The sequence below is a fragment of the Pyxicephalus adspersus genome, chromosome Z (genome assembly GCF_032062135.1).
Source record: "Pyxicephalus adspersus chromosome Z, UCB_Pads_2.0, whole genome shotgun sequence".
NCBI lineage: Eukaryota > Metazoa > Chordata > Amphibia > Anura > Pyxicephalidae > Pyxicephalus > Pyxicephalus adspersus.
In genome coordinates, this window is record NC_092871.1 from 20,421,068 (window position 1) to 20,444,508 (window position 23,441).

At 38.4% G+C, this 23,441-nt stretch overlaps 1 long non-coding RNA gene across 1 annotated transcript in view; it reads left to right on the plus strand.

The window, feature by feature from the left end:
* Positions 1-2,421: 2,421 nt before the first annotated feature.
* LOC140343770 (uncharacterized) overlaps positions 2,422-23,441 on the plus strand; it is a 56,713-nt gene continuing 35,693 nt past the window's right edge. The window contains exons 1-2 of the long non-coding RNA XR_011923412.1: positions 2,422-2,489; positions 8,502-8,618. This is a non-coding gene — a long non-coding RNA (uncharacterized lncRNA). The remainder of the gene's footprint in view (positions 2,490-8,501; positions 8,619-23,441) is intronic.

The following is a 23,441-nucleotide window of genomic DNA, read 5'->3' on the forward strand; positions in this document are numbered from 1 at the left end:
TCCCTTCTATGGTAGGTGGCTTTTTTCTGACCCCGACTCAGTACCTCAAGACGATTCTAACAGGTTCCTCACCCTGGTAATTTTTACTCTCTAGCTTAATACAGATGTAAGGTATTTTAATACAGGGAGTCCCCGGGTTAAGGACATCTGACATAAAGACGACTCCTAGATACAAACGGGCTTCCCTGCTCCCTTGTGTGCAGGATGGAGGCTAGATGGGGGAGAGGGGGGGTTTGCATGACTTGCAGAAGAAATCTTTTGCTTAACAGGGCTGAGGTTGTGCATGATTATTGGGGGTGATCTCTTTTGCGCATCCTGTACCTCTTTAATGACCAAGACAAACTCAGCAATTGTTTCTTTTTGTATATCAAAGCACAGCTTGCTCCAGAAGTTAAAGAATGTCTAGGCTGCATAAAGTTTTTTTTCTTTGTTTGAGATTAACTCACAATGAGGATTTTTTCACACCATGCTACCTAATAATATGTTGAAACAAACATCTGTCATAATTGTATTTATTAAAATAATGTACCTGTTCTGACTTTATTCAACATAAGAACAAACCTACAGTTCTTATCTCGTATGTAACCCGGGACTACCTGTATATAATTCTGTGGTATAGTGCTTTGTGATTATCCTATCATTATCATTTATGTACACCATATTATTATGTAGCATCTAGGTCAATGATTCTAAGCCAGGGTTCCTCCAGAGGTTGCTGGGGGTTCATTAGGCAATGAGCAATTTGTGAATCTCGGGTCGTTTTAACTGACATTAATAATTTTTTTTTTGGCTATTTGTAAGGGTGACATTATTCCAACTGGTGAAGCATTCTATCTATTACCACCACTCTCCATGAACACTATGTACTGTGAGCTGTGGATATAGTTACTATACTAGGAGTCCTTGAAAACCTGAAGGTTATTTCAAGGGTTCCCCCATGTTAAAAAGTTTGAACAATACTGTTCTAGATGATAAACACCATTTGTTGTGCAGGTGCTAATATAATGCTGGTTATTCCGTACAGAACATATTGTATTCTCCAGACTTAGTATGTGGAAGCTGTATATTAAATTTACCCACCTGCTTCTCTTCTGAAATGCTGTAAATCACCACTAGATGTCACCAATACATAAAACATTGTTCTTCCCATAGTCCCCAAATACAGTGCCAGACCTGCAGAGCAGACTTTCTGGAAATCAATCACAGATGTGGCGATTACAGTGCTGCATTGGCTGACACACTTGCATTTATTACTGAAATCCCAGACTGGCTGACCACCAGATTTCAGTGCCTGAAGCTGTGTGTTTGCTTTCTCAAAACAAGCGTTTAGCGACAGATAATTGACAGACAGTTCAGGGCGCTGCGCTTCCACAATAAAAGAATATTACAGAAAAATTACATTTAGCTTTTGTGTGATAAATAATACACAGAAAGACACAGTTAATGAAGCAGTGGTAATAAGTAAAGATCAGCAATAGATCACCCAAAGAGATTTAACATTCATAAATTCTAAAAAAAAAAAAAAAAAACATTTAATTAGTTATTTTATTTTTCCTTTATAATTCTTCCTTGCGTACAATATTATTTTCCTTATTGCTTTATAAGCCAGAAAATGAATGTATAATCTAAAAACGTATTCAGTGTTCTCCCCAGAATTTTTTTCAGACGGGCGGGGGAAAGCTGTAGCCCTGTGGCCAGAAAGTTGGATGGGTAACAATTTATTACTCCCAGTTATTTTTGTCATAGGTGTCCAATAACCCCTACTTCCCCCCTATCAGCTTTCTACTGCCCCTCTTTTTTTGTTATAATTTTCCAGGTCCCTGTCCTTTATGTCCCATTTTTCCATCGTCTTTGTATTATGCCCCAAGTGTACAATGCCTCTGTATTGTGATCCAGATCCCTGGGTCCTATTTTTTCTAAAGATTGATTGGTGAGTGTTTTAAGAGACAGAAGAAGATGGGGTAGGCAAGTCTGAAAAACTGTGTTTTGAGTGCTCTTTTAAATGAGTGTAACGTGGGAGCAAACCGAATGGGACGAGGAAGACCGTTCCAGAGAATCGGGGCAGCATTGGAAAAGTCTTGGAGCCATACGTGTGATGAGGTTGTTAATGAGGAAGTCATTAGTAGGTCATTGGAAGAGCGAAGAGAGCAGCAAGGTGATTTTTTTTCCACCAGATGACTTGCAGTATTGTAATAGTGTGTAGAGCGTGCCTGTTCACCTCAATGTAAAGCAATCTGCAAACTAATCCGTTGTAGGAGAAGAGATCAGATCCACCAACTTTCCCTAGCTAGTGAGGAAACCAAATAAAATTCTTAATTATTATGAATTATGTTAAAAGGACCCTGCTTCATTATTATATCATTGCACGTATTGATACTGGTACTTTTTTTATATTTATTCCAAACAGGGCAATACCAGTGCAAGATTCACAAAAGAATCCTGAAAACCCTGAACAAGAACAAAAAGAACGACTCATTCAACAAGTGCAGGTTTGTTCTGGACCAACTTCCCAGGATGCACACATGCAAAAGAAATGCCAGGCTGCCTTTTATAGATCTATCAACATTTTAAACTTTTATTTCTATATTCCCAAGTACATATCAATACGCCACAGGCCAGAGATACGCCAACACTGTTTTTTACCCCATCTATGATCAAGCCCCACCAGAGACTTGTTGGATCCGTGGAATGCAGCTTGGCAGCATTTACCTTGTTTGAATGGCTCAGCATACTTTAAATAGTACGCATCATATCATTTGTAGTCAGTGAGACAGATCTATGGTATGTAAATCCCTAAATGATGGATATTCCCCTCTTAGAGAATTGTCCTGATTGGAAGATTTTTCATTCTGTTTAGGTGACAGTTGCCCCCGGTACAAATAGAGGAGTATCTCCCTCTAATGGGGACACACACAGCAACACAAAAGAGACAAGTGGTCTAACCCTTCCATACCCTACATCTAAAAATTGAAACGTTTTATCTTTAAATTAATTCAATATAATTAAAGGAACAAAGATCAGTAGCACATCCAAAATGCCTCACTTATTTTTTTGGTTGTTGCTTGTAGCAGCATTGATTTTACAGATTCTACATGCAGCATTCAAGGGTGTTATGTCGCTAGACTTCAGTTGGAACCAGTCGCTTTTGCAAACTTTATTTTAAAGCGTTATTAATTTAAAAAAAAATGTAAGCAAAGCCTAGTGATTACTGCCTGGTACCACTCCGGCATCACTGGCAACCACTAGGTGCCCAGGAATGTTAAAAGTAGGGGTTGCTAATGTGAACTAGCCCTAACCAAAAAAAAATTTATTTGGGTTGGCACTTACCAACTTAGGAAGAAGAACCTTAAAAAGCTCTGTTTAAATTTTTGACACAAACAGACATACAGAATAGTTACACCCAGCTTGTCAGGTCCGTAACAGAATAGTTACACCCAGCTTGTTCCAGAAGACACACAGCAGTTCTTTACTTCACTGGGTTATTTCTCAGACTTCACCCTTAACAGAAACATATGGGTAAAATAGGCCTTGTGGTCAGCAGCAGACGCCAAGCTTTCTTCAAAAACACTGAAAGGATCAGAGTGAGTGGTTGACGCTTCCTCATTTTCTTAGATGGGAAGGCTTGTGTGAGTTAATTCCCGTGTTGGTACTGAGAAGTTCCCTTTATACATATTCCATTTTGTTCTCATTATCATGCAATATGTTATTTAGTTATCTCCCCATTACCTTGTATGCACTGCTTGCATAACTGTATTTTCCCCCCAGAATGAAAAGTACAGACCTTTCATTATTCTGTACACGGTACAAGGTCTAATCTTGTCTATACTCTTCAATACACGACCTCATCTGCTTTAAAAGACTACAGATCATAGAATTCTGTGTCTGTTCTATACAATATCTAACCTGTACAAGAGAAAAATTATTTTTTATCACCCAAGTTAACAACAGGTTTTCTCTTTATTTTCTATACTGTGTTATGGCTGCCTGGCGCACAATAAGACAATAAGGTGTGCATCGGGTTGCTTTAATCATAATTGAAATGGAGCCATTGTTCAAGGCCAACCAGGTTAGGCGGCCACGCCACCATACCCTCAGCAGTTCCAGAATAAAAAACCTGGCATAAATTCATTTGAAAATCAGTCAAAGACCCTTTCTCTAAATTCCATCTATAACTGAACTTTAGTGAGGGGATCTGGTAGTTTTTGTAGGAAATGTATGCTGGGGAAGTAACTTAGAAATTGACCATGAACACACTTATTTCCTAAAGTAGCCTAGAATGCACATTGGTACAGCCTACAATTCCTTTCTTCACATTGTGTATATGACAGAGACACTTTACCAAAACCGGATTTACTGTACATATGGGATCTAGATTTGCCTATTTGTCATTAAAGGCGTAAGATATGAGGCTCTCATTCTGTGTTTCATTTCACAATGAATTACTGACCACTGTATGTAGTCAGTGAAGTAAGCCTAAGGCTAGGTACACATGTGCAAAAGTTCTCAGCTGATAATCGGCTCAGGGCCGACCTCAGATGACAATCTTGCATGTGTACAGCACTCGTCGTCCAAACGTCCATCCTGGCAGATCCACGGACGATGGATGACGAGCGATCGTAATGCAAGTGAAGGGGAGAGAGAGCAGCGGGGTGCCTTTCCATCATTCACCCCCCTATCCTCTCCATAGTGCAGAACAGTGCTGTAAGAGGATCGTGAAAGATCCTTTCCAACAACAATTATTGCACGTGTGTACATAGCCTAACTCACATGCTCATCTCAGGTCAAAGGCCATCATAAGGGCTCCTCACTATACATGCTGCATGTTTTATTACTCCAGGAAGAGCTAGAACACAAAATAGTGGGTGGAAACACCAAAACTTCCAAATAAGTAGGAACAGAGTCGCAAATCATAGCAAGGAGATGTCAATTCTAAAATATTCATAGCATAAAAGAAGCCATGCGCTGACTAGGGCCACCAGGCACCACATATCATTAATACATCACCATGAACTGGACCAAACTTTTAATTAGCCTATCTTGCAATACTAAAAATAAGTCAGCAATAGCCAGTTCCATATTTGTATCCTTAGAAAGTACTTTTCAAAATAAAGGGCCTGATTTACCTTGGTGGCAGATAGAATTTAAGGCCCTGTGTAGGCACTGGAGGGTACCTATTAAAATGTTATATAATCCTCTTGTTGATGGATACCCCAGAATCCCACACAATCTTCGCACAATGCAGAAACAAAGTTACCTTTCATAGCAATAATAATATAATAGACCTCCTTCCTCCCATTTAAGGCCCCTCCCAATGTACTGTAGGGTTATATTTGAGTAGATTGCTTAGTTTTTAGATTGCCACAAGTTTTTGGGGACTCCCTGAAGCAACAAAGTTACAAGTGTTAAAGATGGTCACCATGCTTTCCCTGATTTGTGGAGATCAGAATTCTCCCCAATGACTAAATATACCTAAGCAGAGGTTCTAACCTTCAACATCCTGACAAAGAAGTTGTTCCAGGCAATTTAAAGTGATCAAAGAGAAGAGAAGTTAATTTTGGCAAAAGCTCACCAACAACAACTTTAGTTCTGCTTTAATGGATTTTAGTTCTTGTAATCATGGAGGATCACCATCACATGTAGGCATTAGTTAGGGCGAGATGAAGAAAGGCAGACATGTTTGCAGGCCATCAGTGCATAGGACCCCTTGTAAAGGCAATAATAGGTGGGCAGAGTTGGGAACTCGGTGACGCAGTGTCACCCTTTTTGTCCTCAGGTTGTATTAAAATTCAGTGGGTAAGGTATGCATAGAACTGAAATAATCAGCTCTGGCTAGACATACATGCAGTTGCTACAATAAAACAAGGATTTTATTCAAGCATGGTGGTCCAGTAAAAGGACATTATTAGAGGGTACAGCCCTGAAGACTGTTCTTGACACTACAGTTCGGCTATCTTGATGCCCAGGGACATTTATTTATTTTAGACTTCATGAAAAGCCGCTTTGTAATTGATTTCTGAAAAAGCTTTGCAGACATTTGAAAGGGAATGTGAAATCTGCAGATCCCATCAAACAGTGATTGATGTTACGGATGTGATATGTGGCCCCGCTCTAGTACTTAACTCCTTCACAAATGGTCAGTTTGTGGACCCAGGAAAATGCTCACATTGCTGGCTTGTCAGTTCATTTGCAAATCTGAAAATCTAATTTGTATTAACTAATTTGTATAATTTATCTGCACATTAAAAATATATACGGTAATTCCTTGCTGACCTATAGTAGTCAATCATATCCACTTTTCTTCTGACCGTCTATAGCAGCATAAAAAGAAACCACAAAATGGTTTTCTTTTTATTGTATTTGGCATGATGAGTAATCATAAAAGAAAACATAAATACAGCAGCGTGACAATACAATAAATAATGTTGTCTGTTTATTAGCATCTACTGTATTAGAGAATCTGAATACTGTATAAGAAAATCTGTCATAACAAAAATATAAGAAATAGTACATCCCAAATAAACCTTTCTTTACTGCAGGTCTGGAGGAGCAATGAAAATATATACTGTATATCATAGCTTCTTTTGTTTATGAATCTTTAGAAAGGACTGGTACTTGAGGTACAGGTTGTACCTGGAGTCAGTTACCCCAATAATATTTTGATTTCTATCTCTATAGAATAAGATTTTACTATAGCTATCACAAGCCCAGTGTCAAGTAACATTAGTTGTTCTTTAAATAGGTATATTTTACTGCTTTTTGTGTATTAATATGTCAGTTTCAGAACTGCGTGATGCCTGACCAATCTTAAGTTATTTCAAAAGTTTTCATTTTAATTACTTAAAGTGGAACTTTCATTTAAAAGAAAAATGCACTTACCTTTACGTGGGAAAAGCCACGTAAGCTCGCCGTTTCATCCAATGCTGCCATTTGTTCTTCTGGGTTCCTTTTGAAATCACCTGACCTCACGCTGTGTACTCAGTGTACTCACTAGAACACAGGCGGGAGATTGTGTGATGTTTCTTTCTCCAAATGTAATGAAAGAAGAGCCGATCTCCTTGTACATGCATGTGATTGAGCCCTTGATGACACACGCCAGATCTTTGGGCAGCATCCTGGTGGTGCAAATATCCCACGAGGCTACAGGTTTCCCCTTTCAGTCCTTAACACTGTGGCAGGAAAATGTGATGATAGGTCCACTTTAAGTAAACCAATAAAGAGTATCACCTAAACCCCAAACAAGACAACATTAAACTGCTTATAGTAGCTGACCAGTGATGGATATAACTGCCTCAATAACTACCGTAAGTCCAGTATAGGTTGAAATGCATTAGAGCTATGGGGACTGTCTATGAAAGTTGGATGAGGTTTGGAAGCAGAGTCATTTTGCTTTCAAGGTTTTACCTGTGTTGCAGCCTGTCTGGATTTTAGTTAACATCAGAATAATGTGAAATGATTTCTGATTGATTGTTCTAAATTACAGCACCAACAAAAAGCTTGATGTCTACTTATCAAAGTGTTGGGTTTGAAGGGTCAGCCTTTCAGCTTTGAGTGGGTTTCATGACCTGTAATATTCCACAGAGTCTGTGCATTAGTGGTCGGTTTTTGAAGATTGATTTGTTGTTGCCGTTTAATTTTTGGCAAAGAAAATTCTGAACATATGTTTTCAGCACAAATAGCTTTGTGAGAATTGTATGCTTTTAATGCCCAAATAATTATTTTGCTGACCTGTTTGCCATAATCTTTTAACTTACTGACATGGAAAAAAACTATGCAGTTAAAGCAACTCTTTCAAAAGAGTAAAACATTGAAACTAAAGTCTCCATATAAAAGAACTGATTCACTCAACACATTGGGACCATTTATAAAGAAGTGGCTATATATATGTATAATGCATGCTGTTGATCAGTTCTTTAATCACCACACCGTGTTTGTACTGGTGGTGATCAAAAATTTCATTCATTTGAAGCGAGTAACTGATAGCCATTGTAGTCAACGACATTCACATCTGTGAAAGTGGCGAATGCTGTCTGGCAATCTGTAAAGTGGTAATCATGCCGATTACCACTTTATAAATGTGACAGTAGTAGTAAAAGCACCAGTAAATAGTGATGTTTGACACCTCATTCATGATCTGGTGATCATTCATGTCAGATGATTGCCTGTTTTATGTCATTAGTGACATTACTTTTCCATATATAACAATCATGTGTAATTAAAGGCCCCCATTATGCTTTACAAATATGGGTTCAATGTACAATGATAACAATACCCATGTACAGTGCCCCTAATAAACATTTGTCATTTTATTTACTATTCATCAGATTTGGCTTGACTGGGTCCCTCTTGACCCTATCAGTCAGTCAGTGATATATTTTCTTTATTCTGTTTGCACTGGCAAATGTACAGTCTTAAAAATATAAGAGCAGTGTAAATTTGTTTTTCATGTCTGTTATACGATTGTTGTTTATGAATGTTTTTTGTCTCTTTTTTTCCTTTTGTAGGTAGGTGTAACTTCCTTCACTGGTGTACAGAGTGGAGCTGATGACACAGATTCAGGTGATGTAAACACTGAGATGACACTTGTTGCTGTAGGAACACAGTCATCTAATAGATAGAAGGTCAGTCCCTTGTTGATACAAAATGATGTAAATGACTTAAAAAAACTCAGGTCTAATTAAGAAAACAAGATAGTGTTTAAAAATAAGGAAGGAGTCGGTTAAAGCTGAACTTCAAGCAGATACAAACACAGATGTAATACATATATGTGGGGGATGGTTTACATGCCAAAGATCTGTCCATCCAGTCCTAAGATTTACAACTCTGCTCTGCACAGCCCATTCAGGCAGACAAAAAATGTTATTCTTGGCCGTGTTTAAGAAGTACTTACCGGTCAGGTCAGTTTGAGGTTGGGCAGTGGAATGAGAAGCAGCAGACTGATGAGCTTAGCTCTGTGCAATTCTTCTCTCCATCAACATGTTCCTAGATAGAACATGAGTACTGCAGTAAGATTAGCTTCTGGTGCTGCTTCTCCCTCTGTCAGTCTGAGCTCTGATATATCGTAGCTGTGAGTGAAATGATACTCTACTTGCATTTAAAAAATGACAATATGATTTAAAATGATGAAAAGAATGAAGAAGTATAGTTCAGCTTTAAAACAGAATGGCAAACAGCAATACAGAGATAAAGTAGATGTATGGGAACTGTTTTAGCTGCCAAATGTTTGATGTTTCTGTTCAGCTTCTTTTATGATTAAAACACATGCTGGACTACATATGTAAAGCACGTGACATTATTATTTAGAGCGGCCTGCTTTGCAAGTTTTAAGTTTCCACCTCCAGCCTGCTCTTTGTCAAATAAAAAATATCTAAATGGCCATTATTAGCCCTGTATGTACTCTTTCCTGTAAACCTACCTAATTGCTTTCTCCCCAGTACCTGAAACATGTTGGTTGAGAGACACTTTAATGCAGAAAAACCTGAATGGTTCACAAGTATACTTTTAGAGATATATACAAGAAGCATTAACCCAGAACAACAAATCAGCACAGTTGGCTCAGTGGTTAGCACTCTGGCCTTTGCAGCGCTAGGTCCCAGGTTTGTATCCCTGCCAGGGCACTATCTGCATGGAGTTTGTAGGTTCTCCCTGTGTTTACGTGGGACTGGTACTCCGGTTTCCTCCCACATTCCAAAAGCATGCAGTTATGTTTTTTGGCTTCCCCCAAAATTGACCTTATAATGTGTTAACGACATACAACTATGGTAGGGACATTAGATTGTGTGCCCCTCTGAGGGACAGCTAGTGATATGACTAAGGACGTTGTAAAGCCCTGCGTAATATGACGGCGCTATATAAATACTGTCTAACAATGTACCGGAGTCTTTTCATTCAAAAGCAAAATCTGTTTTTGCTGGATTGCTAGGAACAATAGGTGGTCTTTAAATTTATAAAGCAATTCCTGCTGCAGCAGGAGTGGTCAAAGGGAAGGTTGCACTTTGAATAAAGGCAGCATGCACATGTGCAATTTTTGTCGCTGGAAATGATCTTTCATTATAATTTCCAGAAACAAAGGAGTGACTACTGTCCTATAAAGAGGAGAGGGGAAGAATAAGCGAGTGGCACCCCGCTGTGCTCTTCTCCATTGACTTGTACAGCGGTCGTTCAGGGATCTGTCCAACGTTGGGCGACCACTGTTCTTATCCTAGAAGTGGCCCAATTGTATGGAGAATCATCTCACATGTGTACATAGCCAAAGGTACCTGTTAGGGACTTGTTCACACCACCAGTACCTATTCCACTCATCAGTAAGCTCCCCAATCCATTCCATTCATATCCATTCTATTAGAACAGACGGTGTCCTTCATACCAATAGACTTAGTGTTGCTAAAGCCATTTTTAGTGTGTGTGCCTTAATGTGCCATTAAAGTGATCCAGGGACTAAAGATTTTTTAACACCTATTGGCATGAATTTAAGCTTAGTGGCAGAAAGTTATATCCAGGTTTTCAATGTTTAAAGAAATGTATTACAAAGTGAGTTTTAGTAAAAGGTTAGATTAAAAGTCCCATAGCACAGCAGATTAAAGATTAGTACACATAGGCAGATTTTCTTCTAACCCAATCTGATTAAATTATCAGATCTCAAATGATTTCAAGAGACATACAATTGTGAGCAACTGATTTTGGGTCCCTAATCAGATGTAGATAGGTCGGGCGTATCAATGAAAAGTACACAATTTATGTTGTGTTTACAATCTGTTTGAGGACTACTATCCATCCTGTGGATTACTGTATCTGCTCTGGGAGGGAAGATATGGTAAACTACAGGATAGATAGTAGGATAGTTGGAAAGGAAGAATATTTCACATGTATGTGCCGTGTTTAGGGTCTTCGGTTCAAATGATTACAAAATGGTAAAATCAATTAAGGCTGTAAGGTGCAAACAAATTACAAACAACCCAATCCTTTATTTATCCAATATAGCTGTAAATGTGTCATGTTAGGATTTTTTTTGTAGTTTGTAGTTAGCTATTGTGATGATACTTGATTTCCAAGTCTTAAAGTGGTTTGAAATGCCACTCCTTGAAGCGGGCAGATCAGAGGGCATAATTATATCTATGGGAGCAGAAAGTCGATAAACGTTTTAAAGCCTAATCAGTTCACTGTTGTCCCCTTTACAATATATTGCCCTGTCTGTCTGTCCTTCCCTTCGCTTCCCTCCAAAGGCACATGTATGAATTCTCTGGTTGAGCTGTGTTTATGTGCATGCAAACTACAATACATACCTGAGGGCTGTCAGACGGTTCCCACACAAACATACATCCTATGTCCATAGCCAGACTCAGAAGTGATGGCCCTTATGCATATGTGAAGAATGATTTGTATACAGAAAAAAAGATAATTAGTAGTGGGGGAATTGATCAAGAGATTGCAACTGTGTTGGGAAAAAAATGATTTAATGGTAGTTTCAAGTTAATGTCTTAGGTCTATGGTTAGGAAAGATTACATGTTTAGGGTTAGGAGAACATAAAATAGGATGCAGGCACAAAGTGAGTTGTTTGAAGGGTTAAAGAGACATTGTTTAAAAAAAGCAATGTTTTTAAAGTGTTTGTCCCATGTAAAGAAATGAGGTTTAAAGACAATGGCATGCTTTGTGTGAAATACACCAAGGAGTTAAATGACACACAACAATAAACAAACACAAGGGAAACACCCAGTCTCTGCAGCAGGTACTGGGCTGCCTGGTCCCTGGCAGGTCTATGGGTTATGCAGCATCCTGCAGGAAGCTGAATATGTGTTGTGGTCCAGGCAAGGCTGAGCTGCAGTAATGGGATTATCCTAATTAGCTGTGATTCCTGAACAGGCTAATCTGCTGCAGAGACACAGAGCCTGGATGCGAGGCAGGCTGAATGCTGATTGGATGCTAAGGGGTTCTCTTTAGCCAGTCACAATCCAGACATCAGCCACACGTACACCTGGAGGGATGCATACTGGCCAATTATAGCAGCACTTCACTGGGAAAAGTCCTATGATTGGTTGGAGAATTTCTGTAGTGATAGAGATAAGTTCCGTGGGAGAACTTGCAACAAACACACACAAACAGTATATACATTATATATGTATACACAGTTTAGGATGAGGACAGCAGCCTGTCTTAAATAAACACCAATTAATCACATTAAAATGTTTTTCCCAGATGAGTAAAGAATAAAAAATTGCCATTAGTGCACAATATCTCCCAGGCAATGTTTGTATTCTCAGTGGGTGATACATGTGGAAGCAGCAGCTGGAAAGGAAGGGGTTACTGTCAGCTCGCTAACAGCAGAGGCACTGCGCCTGATTCTGTCTGCTGAGTCCCAGGATACAGCCAGGTCACTGGTATACATAATAAATACAACAGCCATTCGCTGCTCCTCTAAGGAACTCGCTAAACATGTCATTGTTCAATCACTTTGTTCCTATGCAGGACTGATCTGTTAACCAATTAAACATGGCACTATGATTAGACCACTCTATTTGTATACAGAAGCCGTCTCTTAACACATTACACATGTCAATTTCATTACATCACTTGGTTTGTAGGGTGGACATCTTCTTGACCCACTGGTCTTGATCATCCCCATTCTAATACAGGTATAGTTTTTCTATAATTAATTGTAGGGAAGGCGAGTAGGCGAGTTAAAGGAATAGATCTTTTTACAGCGATAAGTAAAACACCTGCATGTCTGGGTGGTATGCCTTATATTTGGAGCATAGATCTGTGTAGGTAAAGTGGTTCCAGGTAAATATATATTACATATAAAGAAATAAAGAACACAAGATGGGGTTGCTTTAAAGGTTTCTCAATTTACAGAGTGGCAAAAATGTAACAAAGCTGCTTAATAATACATCAGTTTTGAGTGTGTATAAATATAAGTATTAATATTGTTACACAGTATTTAAATAGTGCCAACTAATTACGCAGCGCTTACAAAGTCCTTGGTCATATCACTAGCTGTCCCTCAAAGGGCTCACAATATTTAGTATACAGTGTATATATATATATATATATATATATATATATAAATATATATATCAAACATTTCTCAGGGTGCTAAATGAACATTAAGAACATATTTGTGGCTTGCATGGCCATAATTGCCATACTGAGTCCCATAGGGCAGGGCTGCATTCACCATCATGGCACTAATGAGCTGGAGCATTGGGTAACATATATAAAGAGATAGATTGATATAAAGAGAATGCCACTCCCTGAAATTCACATGCTGTGATCCTTTTATTTCTTATGTTTCTTCCTTCTGTCTAACTCTAACCATCAGGCCAAACCATCAGGCAAGGGGTGTTCGAGAAAAGTTACAAGACTCACCATAGCTCCAGAAAAATGTTTTCTTTCTTTTGCTTTCTGGTTTGTATAGATAAAAGGTGCAAATACGAAGCATTACCTTTTAATTAAATAATCACATAAAACAGAGAGCAGAGGTAGTGGACTGTAAGGCTTGGCAGTAATAGACATAGGCGGGGGGCACTATAATCTTAATAAATAGAACTTTTGAATGAAAAATACCACCCACTGGGCTAATGCTGGCCATGCACAATTCATTTTTTGTCACTTTTCGCATTCGCCACATTGCATAGTTACCTTCACTTCCTGTTTGGGTAAATGCTGGCAACAGGCCAGGAAATGAAACTTCTGAGAACAGTATTACCCTGACAGGGGTTCTTACATTTCCCACCAAATCTTCTATCCAAAATAAGAATAATTTTTTGGCTGGAAATTTAATTTACCTTTTATCTCTTTATATGAATACCATTTAACCTAAAGCAGAACCCCAGTCAGATATAAAAGGCACTGACAGGATTGGATAGACAGAAGTTCACAGACTTTGGCAGGTAAATGTGCTCTCTAATATATTTAGCATCTGTACATCTATTCATCAGGTTATTATTATTATTGAAATTACCACCTAACCAGACTTTAAACAATATATTTACCACCTAAAACCCCATCTCTAACCCAGAGCATAACCATTGACCCTACCGTTACCTAATTACCCCTGCAAGCCTGCACTATATTAATCATAGTTAATAGTTACCTCTTCTGGATTGAGATATCACCATAACCTTAAGTCCTGCTGTGCAGGGGATTTCAGGGAGGTAATAAAGACACATTCATGTGCTTTATACTAAAATATATTTACAAAGTGTGATTTATATTGTGTTTTATGAACACATAGCTGAATTAAATGGCATTTTTTATCTGCATGGCTTTATATTATGTACAGTTTTACAACAGTCTCTTTATTTCAAGTACCCCTTGGTGTGTTAGCTTATTTCAAGTACCGCCTGAAGTGTTGAGAAAACACACATTTAGGAAGTGTGGGTAATAAAGATAAGTATGCAGATTTGTTATACATATGATTTGTGATTGTGTAAAACCATTCAGGGCTATTCAAAAAGCAGATTACCAGCCAGAAGGTATTGTCAGGTTAGCCTTAGGGTTACAAATACCACTTGGCTGAGAGCAAGAAGCTATAAACTGCATTACAATTTTAGGAAGCTGTATGCTCATGAGTATAACAGTGACTATAGGGAAGCAGAGAAAGTTTTAGACCTGCTTGATTGGCAGCATATACATCTTTTTATCAATAGTTATCCTGTCATTCCAGTAAGCCGAAGCATATGAACGAAGGCTGTTTTGATGAATATATGTGGAGCTCATGATTTTTCTCATTGTCTTCCAACCAATATGGAATGTCAGTAGTCTTCAAGTTTGCCTATAGTTGTCACATGTGGTCATTGTAGTCTTTATACTTGCCCATGGCTGTCAGGTTTGTTTGTTATTGTCCGCTGCTAAATCTGCAATAAATTGGGCTAACTTCAACTAAAAAGGAGTAACCTCAGGCACCTCAGCATTCCCAGACTTTAATTTTAAATAGGAAGTAGGAGTAGTAGTTGGAATCAGACTTTTTCCTGTCTCTCTTTCTAAGACACAAAAGGGAAAGTTAGAGAAAATTTTCCAATGTTCAGGGAATTCTCATAAGACCGTTGTCACAGGAGCAGCAACATTTTGGCAATGGTCTCCAGGACAGAGAGAGTCAATCTCTTGTCTGGGGACACAGACAGCAGTAAAACCCTGACAGAAGTTCTATTTACACACATCATAAAGTTTTGGTTTTACGTATACTGTTTTTCACCAGCAGGTTGACCTACTGGATGTTCAAGCATGTCCCATTTGGCACATTGATATGACTGTTGGTGCTAAAGCTAAAAACATACAACGCACAGAAAAAAACATTCCATAAGGATATATGTGCATTAATTGCAATTTTGGTATGCTTTTGACCTGTAAAATCTTTTCTAGTTTAGACATTAAAAATAAATAAGCTTGTGGCCACTACCGGTATGTATGACGTCAGTAGCCCCGTAAAAAAACAGCTTTCACCCAATAGTGTAGTATTCTTAACATTAAAGGGGAAGCACAGAAAAGCTGGGACAGCACAGTCATTTCCAGAAAAGAAAAGGGCTGTGATGTACAAGGGGTATTGACACTGGTTCTGGTTGAGGATGCTGTTTTTTGTCCTAAACACTGGGCAACTAATGGTCATGCATTTCATACAACCTTTTTATAGCTGTGTTAATAAATCATAAGTCTGCCCAGAAACAATACACAAATGGGTAAAGACAACCATACACCCGCCTTTTGTTGCAGACCCATTTAACCATTTCAAGTTTTCCCTAAGTTATCAATCTTTGCAGTCAAAATAGGAACTTTTGTTTGCATAAGACAGAGTTTTATCCTTGCCGAGTCTTTATTGCTGTCTGTGACCCATGCTCATAACAGTTGTGGTAAGCAGGCCTCTTCTGTCAGCAGAAATTCCCGGTTTACTCTCCTGAGAATAAACTTAATATGGATCCACTAGGTGGCCAATGACACCACAATGCTAATACCAGAAATTTCATCTCACCACCAAGCCCTGACTGCAACCATTCAATCAGAAGGGGAAATCTTACTGAAAGATAGCAATAATAGGGGCAATGTGTCAATTTTAGATAAGTTCCTTACAGGTGCGAAGGAAACCTGCTACAGATAACAGATTTATCCATATTGTTTTTAGAAAGGAGGACGATTCTTTCACTGTCCTTGCATTGCAGTCAAATATCACCTTATACAGCAAGGAAAGATGCAGCAGGTCCCGCTGGGATGGAGTCAAGGCAAGGACAAGCAGACCTCATTGCCCATCATTCTCGATGAGCGAGCAACCAGCCTTTAGTCAGTTTATTATTACAGACAGGTTTTGTCCGAAGAGTAAGTAAGAGGAAAAAATATTTTAGCAGCACTAGGTGCTATACCTTTTTACATAGAGGAACACTGGAGGAGCAAAAATAGCTTTGAAATAATTATGTGCAGTGGAAGCTTTAGGAAGACAGATATTATCTAGGATACAATTTGTTGCTCCTAGAAAGAGGTGACTCAGGGGTGACTTAATTACCCTGAATAACAACTTGATCACATTGTAACTGCCTCTCAGCAGACCTTATTATTAACTAGGCATCACCACGGATAATGATACAAATGCAGGCGCCTTAAAGTAGACCAATCATCATAAAACATCAGTAAATTAAAGTAATGTAAAGTTTTCCTGGATGTCACTTTAGGAGGGACAAAACTCTCCCCAGAAGGGCTTACTGTGTGTAAAATATGTTACCACAGTGTAGGAGAAATTTCATTGAGAGCTAATTGAATATAAACTATTAACCTATCATACTTCAATGTGATGTCAGAAAACCATCCATTTATTGGCTCACTATGACTCTAGCAGTCATATACATTTCGCAAAATATAGAACTTCTTTTTAGTCTCGCATTCTGTCAACACATCTGAATCAGGAACAAATAATAAAAGCCTATAACCAAATGGATCTTCCCTTCCAGTGTTACGATGATGCAGTAATGAGAATTGGCATGGACAGCACATTTTTGGGGGTGTCTAGTTTAAAAAATCTGCTAATTTGCATATTAGCATCACTTTAAATTTCAGACATCGACAACATTTTTATTAAAATATTTGGAGAACTAAACAGCATAAACATAAAAAATGTTTGATTAGACTAAAGCTTTAAATATTGAAGTTATTTATTTGATCCAAAGCGTATCACCTGGCACACACCACTCGTCCAAGTGATGTAACATCAGGACAGAGGTTTTGCTGCTGTTTGGCAATGGACATAAAAAGTAAAAACCTCTATACACACATGTAAGCATTATTTAAATAGGGGATTTCCATTTTTATGGAAATCCCCTTTAAACCATCATGTGAAAAGAAAAGATGTCATTGCAGTTTGGATGTATTTAACTGTGCCCGTGATACATCAGGATTGGATGAGAAGGGTCAGCAGTGTTTCTTCTCTACAAAAAGGAGAAAATGGTCTGGACATCAAGTGAAGCAGGGGTCCTGTTGCAGCAGTAACTTGCTATATTATTATTATTATTATTATTATTAATAATATTAATATTATTATATTTATTAAAAAGTATTTATATAGCGCCAATATATTACGCAGCCCTGTACAATAAATAGGGGGTTGCAAATGACCGATACAGACAGTGACACAGGAGGAGGAGAGGACCTTGCCCGTTAACCGCGTTTTTAATGTTGCTTTCTCAAAGTAGTGTTTAGGGTGTCTTCCCACAGTTGTATTGACTGCTTTAGTGCTGCTGGATGTGAAGGTTTTCTTGAGAATTTGTTAAGGTTTTCATTTACCCAGGTCATTGTATATCTACTGATAGTTAGTCACAATCAACTGCACTTATTTTTGGAAAGTTGAAGATGATACTGATGAAGCAGCTTTCATAGGCTGTGAAACGTCTTCAGTAATGCAGAATGAATGTAACTAACTACAACTAAGTATTTTCTTGAGAGGCCTTCAAGTGTCACTATTGACCTGAAGTTTTGGTTTGTGCATGGAGAAGCCCAGATCATTGTTTTATTTTCATTATTTTCTCTTGAATATTTGGGGATGACTTGGACACTGTAGCCAGCCATGCCAATAGGCCCAGGAAGAATTCCATAAGTAATGGTGGTTGTCAGTTTAGTTTTTATCGGATATCAGCATCTGCTGAAAGGGGATTCTCTGTAATCAATATTATGTCACCTCCCACTGTCTATCTATACACATATAGAATTTATGTTATTTAGGGTTAGTACTTAATGTGTCCTAGCAAGCTGTCCGATCCAGACTAGCCAGGAGGAGAGCGGAGGAGGAGGATGGAATGCAGCTGCTCGATCCACACATAGCTCTGTAGTAAGGAGTATAGTGCATATACCATAGGGTGTGCACTGCTGGTGGGCGAGGGATACCATAACTTGTCATGGGATGTAAGGACTCCACCTACAGACACAAAGACATCTGCTAGCTTAGCAGGGTTGATATTCCTTCATTCCACTCTTTCTCAGCATTCCTTAACAAATTAAAGCTGAACTCTAGGCAAAAGGCTAAATATACAGACAAAATATCTACATGACTGTAGTTTTACCTGCTACAAGATTTGTATTTTTGTCCTTCCAGCCATGTGTAATTTGAGTTCCAGCAAGCCATGGTGACACAACGTGGCCTTGCCAGTGGTCCTTTGTGACACCATGGTCATTGTGGCTGAGGGCACGTTGTCTCATCATGGTTTGCTAGAGCTCAAATTGCATAGGCCTAAAAGGATAGGATATTAAACACTATTTTAAAGAGAACCATTCAAAAGGAAAGGAGGATAATAATGGAGGAGAAGTGCACAGGGAGGACCTCAGCAGCGTGACCAAGATCATTCATACTGGCAGGTGAAGCATGAAGTTGCAACTCTACATTTGGAAAATGTGATGTTGGCCAATGTCCTGCCCAAAAATAGCAGAATATGACCATCAGAGAAGCTTTAAATTGGCTTTGATATGATAGCTCTGATGGTGGTCAAACAGGTAGCAACGTAAGCAACAGACCTCATATTTAAATCTATATCAATAAAGGTCTTCATGAATAAGGTTCTGATTGAAGGTTGAGTATTTGAGTTTAAAAAAAACATTAAATGCAATAGAAAATCCGATGGCTTTGTTTTAGAATGTTTGGCGGGGTTCCTGTTTTGTAATCAGTCATAGTCTTTTTTTATTCTATTTAAATCTATTTCAATCCATAAAATCAATCCAGAGAGTATGCCAGAGAATCACTACATTTTAAAGAACTGGCCAGCAATCTACCACCCACAAAGTGAATCCACCTTCAGAGTATATTCAAAGGTGGATTTGTATGAATCAAATGTGCCAATTTCTTTTGTTATTATTTCAATTTTTAATAACATTTTATTTCAAAAAGAGTGTATAAACCTACAAGCTGGGCAGAAGCATCTCACACATAAACATACTTACATCTTTTTTCTGCAAACTCAGCAAGATTCTGGGGATATTATCTCCCCTTCTATTATTGTGTTACTTCTCCCACCTCCTAGATTGTAAGCTCTTCAGGGCAGGGTGCTGTCCTCCTGTGTCACGGTCTGAATCTGTTTGTCATTTGCAACCCCTATTTAATGTACAGCGCTGTGTAATATGTTGGCACTATATAAATCCTGTTTATTAATAATATTTGGGACCCCCAGTGCTCCCAGGTTATACAAGAAGACTCATGACATCACTCTTCTTTTTGCCATAGATGGGTGAATGGGAAGTATAGTTTGAGATATTCCCCTAATTCTGTTTATTTTTTGTTTGGTTTTTAGGCCCAACTACTAAGCAGACTTGCAATTTAAAGTGAATAATCTTTATTAATTAAAAAAAAAAACATTTATTTGTATAGCACCAACATTTTTTTCCTTGAATAGGGGTTGCAAAGGAGAGACAGATACAAACAAGGAACAGAAGAGGACCCTGCCCAGAAGAGCTTACAATCTTAGAGTTTTCATAAACTAAACCTATTTGTGAAGCAGTAACAATTAGCACCATCATTTCTGAAATTGATTCTTTGGCCACATTCGCTTGGGAAAACTTTAATTCCAAGAATTGAAAATATGATTTGACCCCATTATTGCCTTGTCATTACAAAAAAAGAAACATTTTTTCAACATTTGATGGCTCGAAATTGCCATGTGTATGACCAGCCTGCTGAGTTCCTCCATGTACTGGAATATCGTCACTTCCTCCTTAGCTTTCCAGTGCAGATATAATCCTCTTTACTCCTTTATCACTCATCAGCAGATCAGTCAGTGATAATCTCAGAGGGTGATTGGCCAGATTATCCCCAGTGATTCCAAACACTGCACAGTGATACTCTCCATGACTGCTATCCAAGCTCACACCTGCTAGGAGACAGCCTGGAAGAGGAAGAATGCATTATGGCTCCATAAAAGCTTTATATAAACTCTTCCATTAGGGAAACAATTCATTTTATACAGTGAATTGCTCTTTGTTGTATAGGATAGTAGAGTTTCTAGGCTTCATTATATTTTATACCCTTTCGTTACAGAAAATATGTACCCCGTGTCCTAGTATGTGTCGTTACTGTTAACAGATTTATTTTTGCAAATGAATTTAGGAATAAGAACATCTCATTACCAAGGCATGTGGTGCTGATAAATGGTGGTGAATGGAATCAAAGTTTGAAGAGATTACTAAAAAAAAGTTCTCAATACATAACCTGTTTATTATTTGCATAATACCATACTTATTACAAAATGTAGTCTTTGGGCACTTATGGACATATATATTGGAAATAGTGTAACATTCCCCTTTAATTAGAATTAGGTTTAATGCAATGAATATCCTAATATTATCTATAAATAAGAACTATCAGTGATAATTATATGTGTCTGTACTCCTCCACTTGTATCTAGGTCAGGGGTGTTAGTATCTTTCTAGATCTGATATCTAGTGACTGGGAAATGGTCTGGTTTCTTTTCTGACCTGATCTCTGATCGACACCAGCCACTTCCCACGTCTGACCCAGTGTGGAATCCACAGGGAGGTGTGTGATCTCTCAGGAAGCCGTGTTCTCACAGTTTAGTAAGAGAGCAGCACTTCTAACCTGCTTTCTGCATATATTGAGGGTCAACCTACAGAAAACATTTGTACAAAAATTCAGATATCTGTCCATGTTCTCTTAGATCTTTCACTCTCAGACTATCAAGTACTACGACTTAATGTTTAGGCAACACATTAGGGAAACTTGAACTTTCACAAAACTATGTACAAAGTTTTCCATCACTAAAAATCAATTTTCTTTTAACACTATCTGATAGTGGATAAAGGAACTCTACTTCAGGTGTTTTAAAGGAGAAATAATGCCAAAACATAACAATTTGGGACAAGGCAGTTTTTTTTTTTTGCCGAAGGACAATGATTGATTTTACCTGCTTGATCCTAATTTGTTAATGGCATCGACCTGGCCTTAGGCTACGTACACACGTCAGATAATTCTTGTCCAATAATCGCCTAAGGGCTGATTTCGGACAAGAATCTGGCATGTGTACAGTGCTCGNTGTCTGGATGATCGTCCTGGCAGATCCACAGACAAGGAACCATTGTAATGACAGTAAAGGGGAGAGAATGCATCGGGGTGCTGCTCTGTCGTTCTCCCCCCTCCCCTCTCCATATAGCAGAACCGCTCTGTATGTACAGCACTAGTTCAAGCATCGTTCAGTCTTTTGTCATTAGAAAGGATCATGAAAGATCCTTTCCAATGACAATTATTGCCTGTGTGTACGTAGCCTTACTCTGGTGTGGGTGCCGCTATCCTATTCCTCTTCATGGAGTCAGGTCATTGGCCATATTGATAGGCCAGGTGATGTAACTCTGGTAAACATACTTACCTGTCTGATCTCTGTCTTCACATGCCAAAGAAAGATGTGCAGCTGCCGGAATTTGACAGGTATTCCATCATCCTACACTAAAGTGTGCATGTGCAGCTCAGCAGAGCACAGTTGAGGACAATCATCAGGCAGGTAAGTATGTTTTATTGCAAAAGGAACATCCCCTCTCCCTTTCTGCAATAAAGAACTGCCTGAACCCTATTTTTCAAAGTTGCTAAATCTGTTGTATCTAAAGGGTTTGTTGGGAATGGTTATCTTGCATCTCCCATGCTATCCAGAAGTCATGGGAATAACTTTACAAAACTACATTTTTCAGCACTTTTCTCTCATGTCTTACTTTTCTTTCCATTCATTTTTCTGCCCTTGCGTTTGTATGAAACACATGATATCTTTCTGTGTTATCATACCCCTGATCATCATAGAAAATAAAAGCATGCAAATCTAAAGGGACCAAGGCTATGCAATTTTATAGCCCCTAGCTATGAAAGAGGAGGACATGTTGATGTTACTATGGGCATTAGGTTACTTAAGGAATATAGTCTGCCCTCATAGCAAATGGAATTATCTGCTTGAAAGTGATTATTTACTTAGCTTAGTAAATGAGATAAACCTCTGCTAACCTCAGCCATTCAATCATGTGCAAGGAAAATCCTGTTTTTAGATTTCCTATCACACGATTGAGTTGAACTATCACCACATTCACTAAGCCAAGTAAATTATCCTCTGCAAGGCAATAATTCACTTTGATGAGTAAACAGCCTACATTAATTTAGTAAATCAACCCCTATGTGACTGCATTAGATTATCACATCTTAGGTGAGTTATCTGCAGGGGTGTAGTGGGGCGGGCACACGTGGACACACCAAGCCCTCACTTTTTTCGGGACCCCCTTTAGGTTCTCCCTGTATGCTCTCCATGAATAGCCTTCACTATTACCGTTCCCCCCTCTTCTTTTTTTACGACTACACCCCTGGTTAGCTGTTTCAATTTATGTCAACTGGCACTTCAGGAATAATATGGTACTATTGCCACCAGAGAACAGGATGTAGGAGGATGCAGAATTTTTTGCAATAACTGCAATGGTTATTAACTTTTATTGTTCCGTACCTTTATTTATTTATTTTTTTTGGTTAACCCTCAGTTCTCTTTTAAATTATTTACATATTCTTAGCAAGCAAGAAAAAGTAAAATATTTTAAATCAACTCATTACTGACTGTAAAAGAATTTGTCCCAAGTACACCGTAATCTGTTAAAAAGAAAAACAACTTAAACTTGGTTTTAAACACCTGCTGATTGTTTACATTGTAGGTTTGCCAAGCTACCAAGATTCGTTCCTCTGTGGAAAGAAGCTTTGGTTTCACTTCCTGGGTTGTGAATTTTCAAGACAAATTCCTCCACAATGTCTGTTGATACAGAGGGGTATTAAGGGCTGCTTGTTTATATTTTTGCATGCACTTGTGTGCATAGTCACAGATTTACTTTCAAGACCTGATTGGCAGTCTGTCCCTTTAATAATTTACTTACGTTACACAGGTTCTGGGACCAGTTGAATTTAGTCCCTCCCTTAACTGGATTTAATCAGCCCCAAAACATGGTTATTTATATGTGC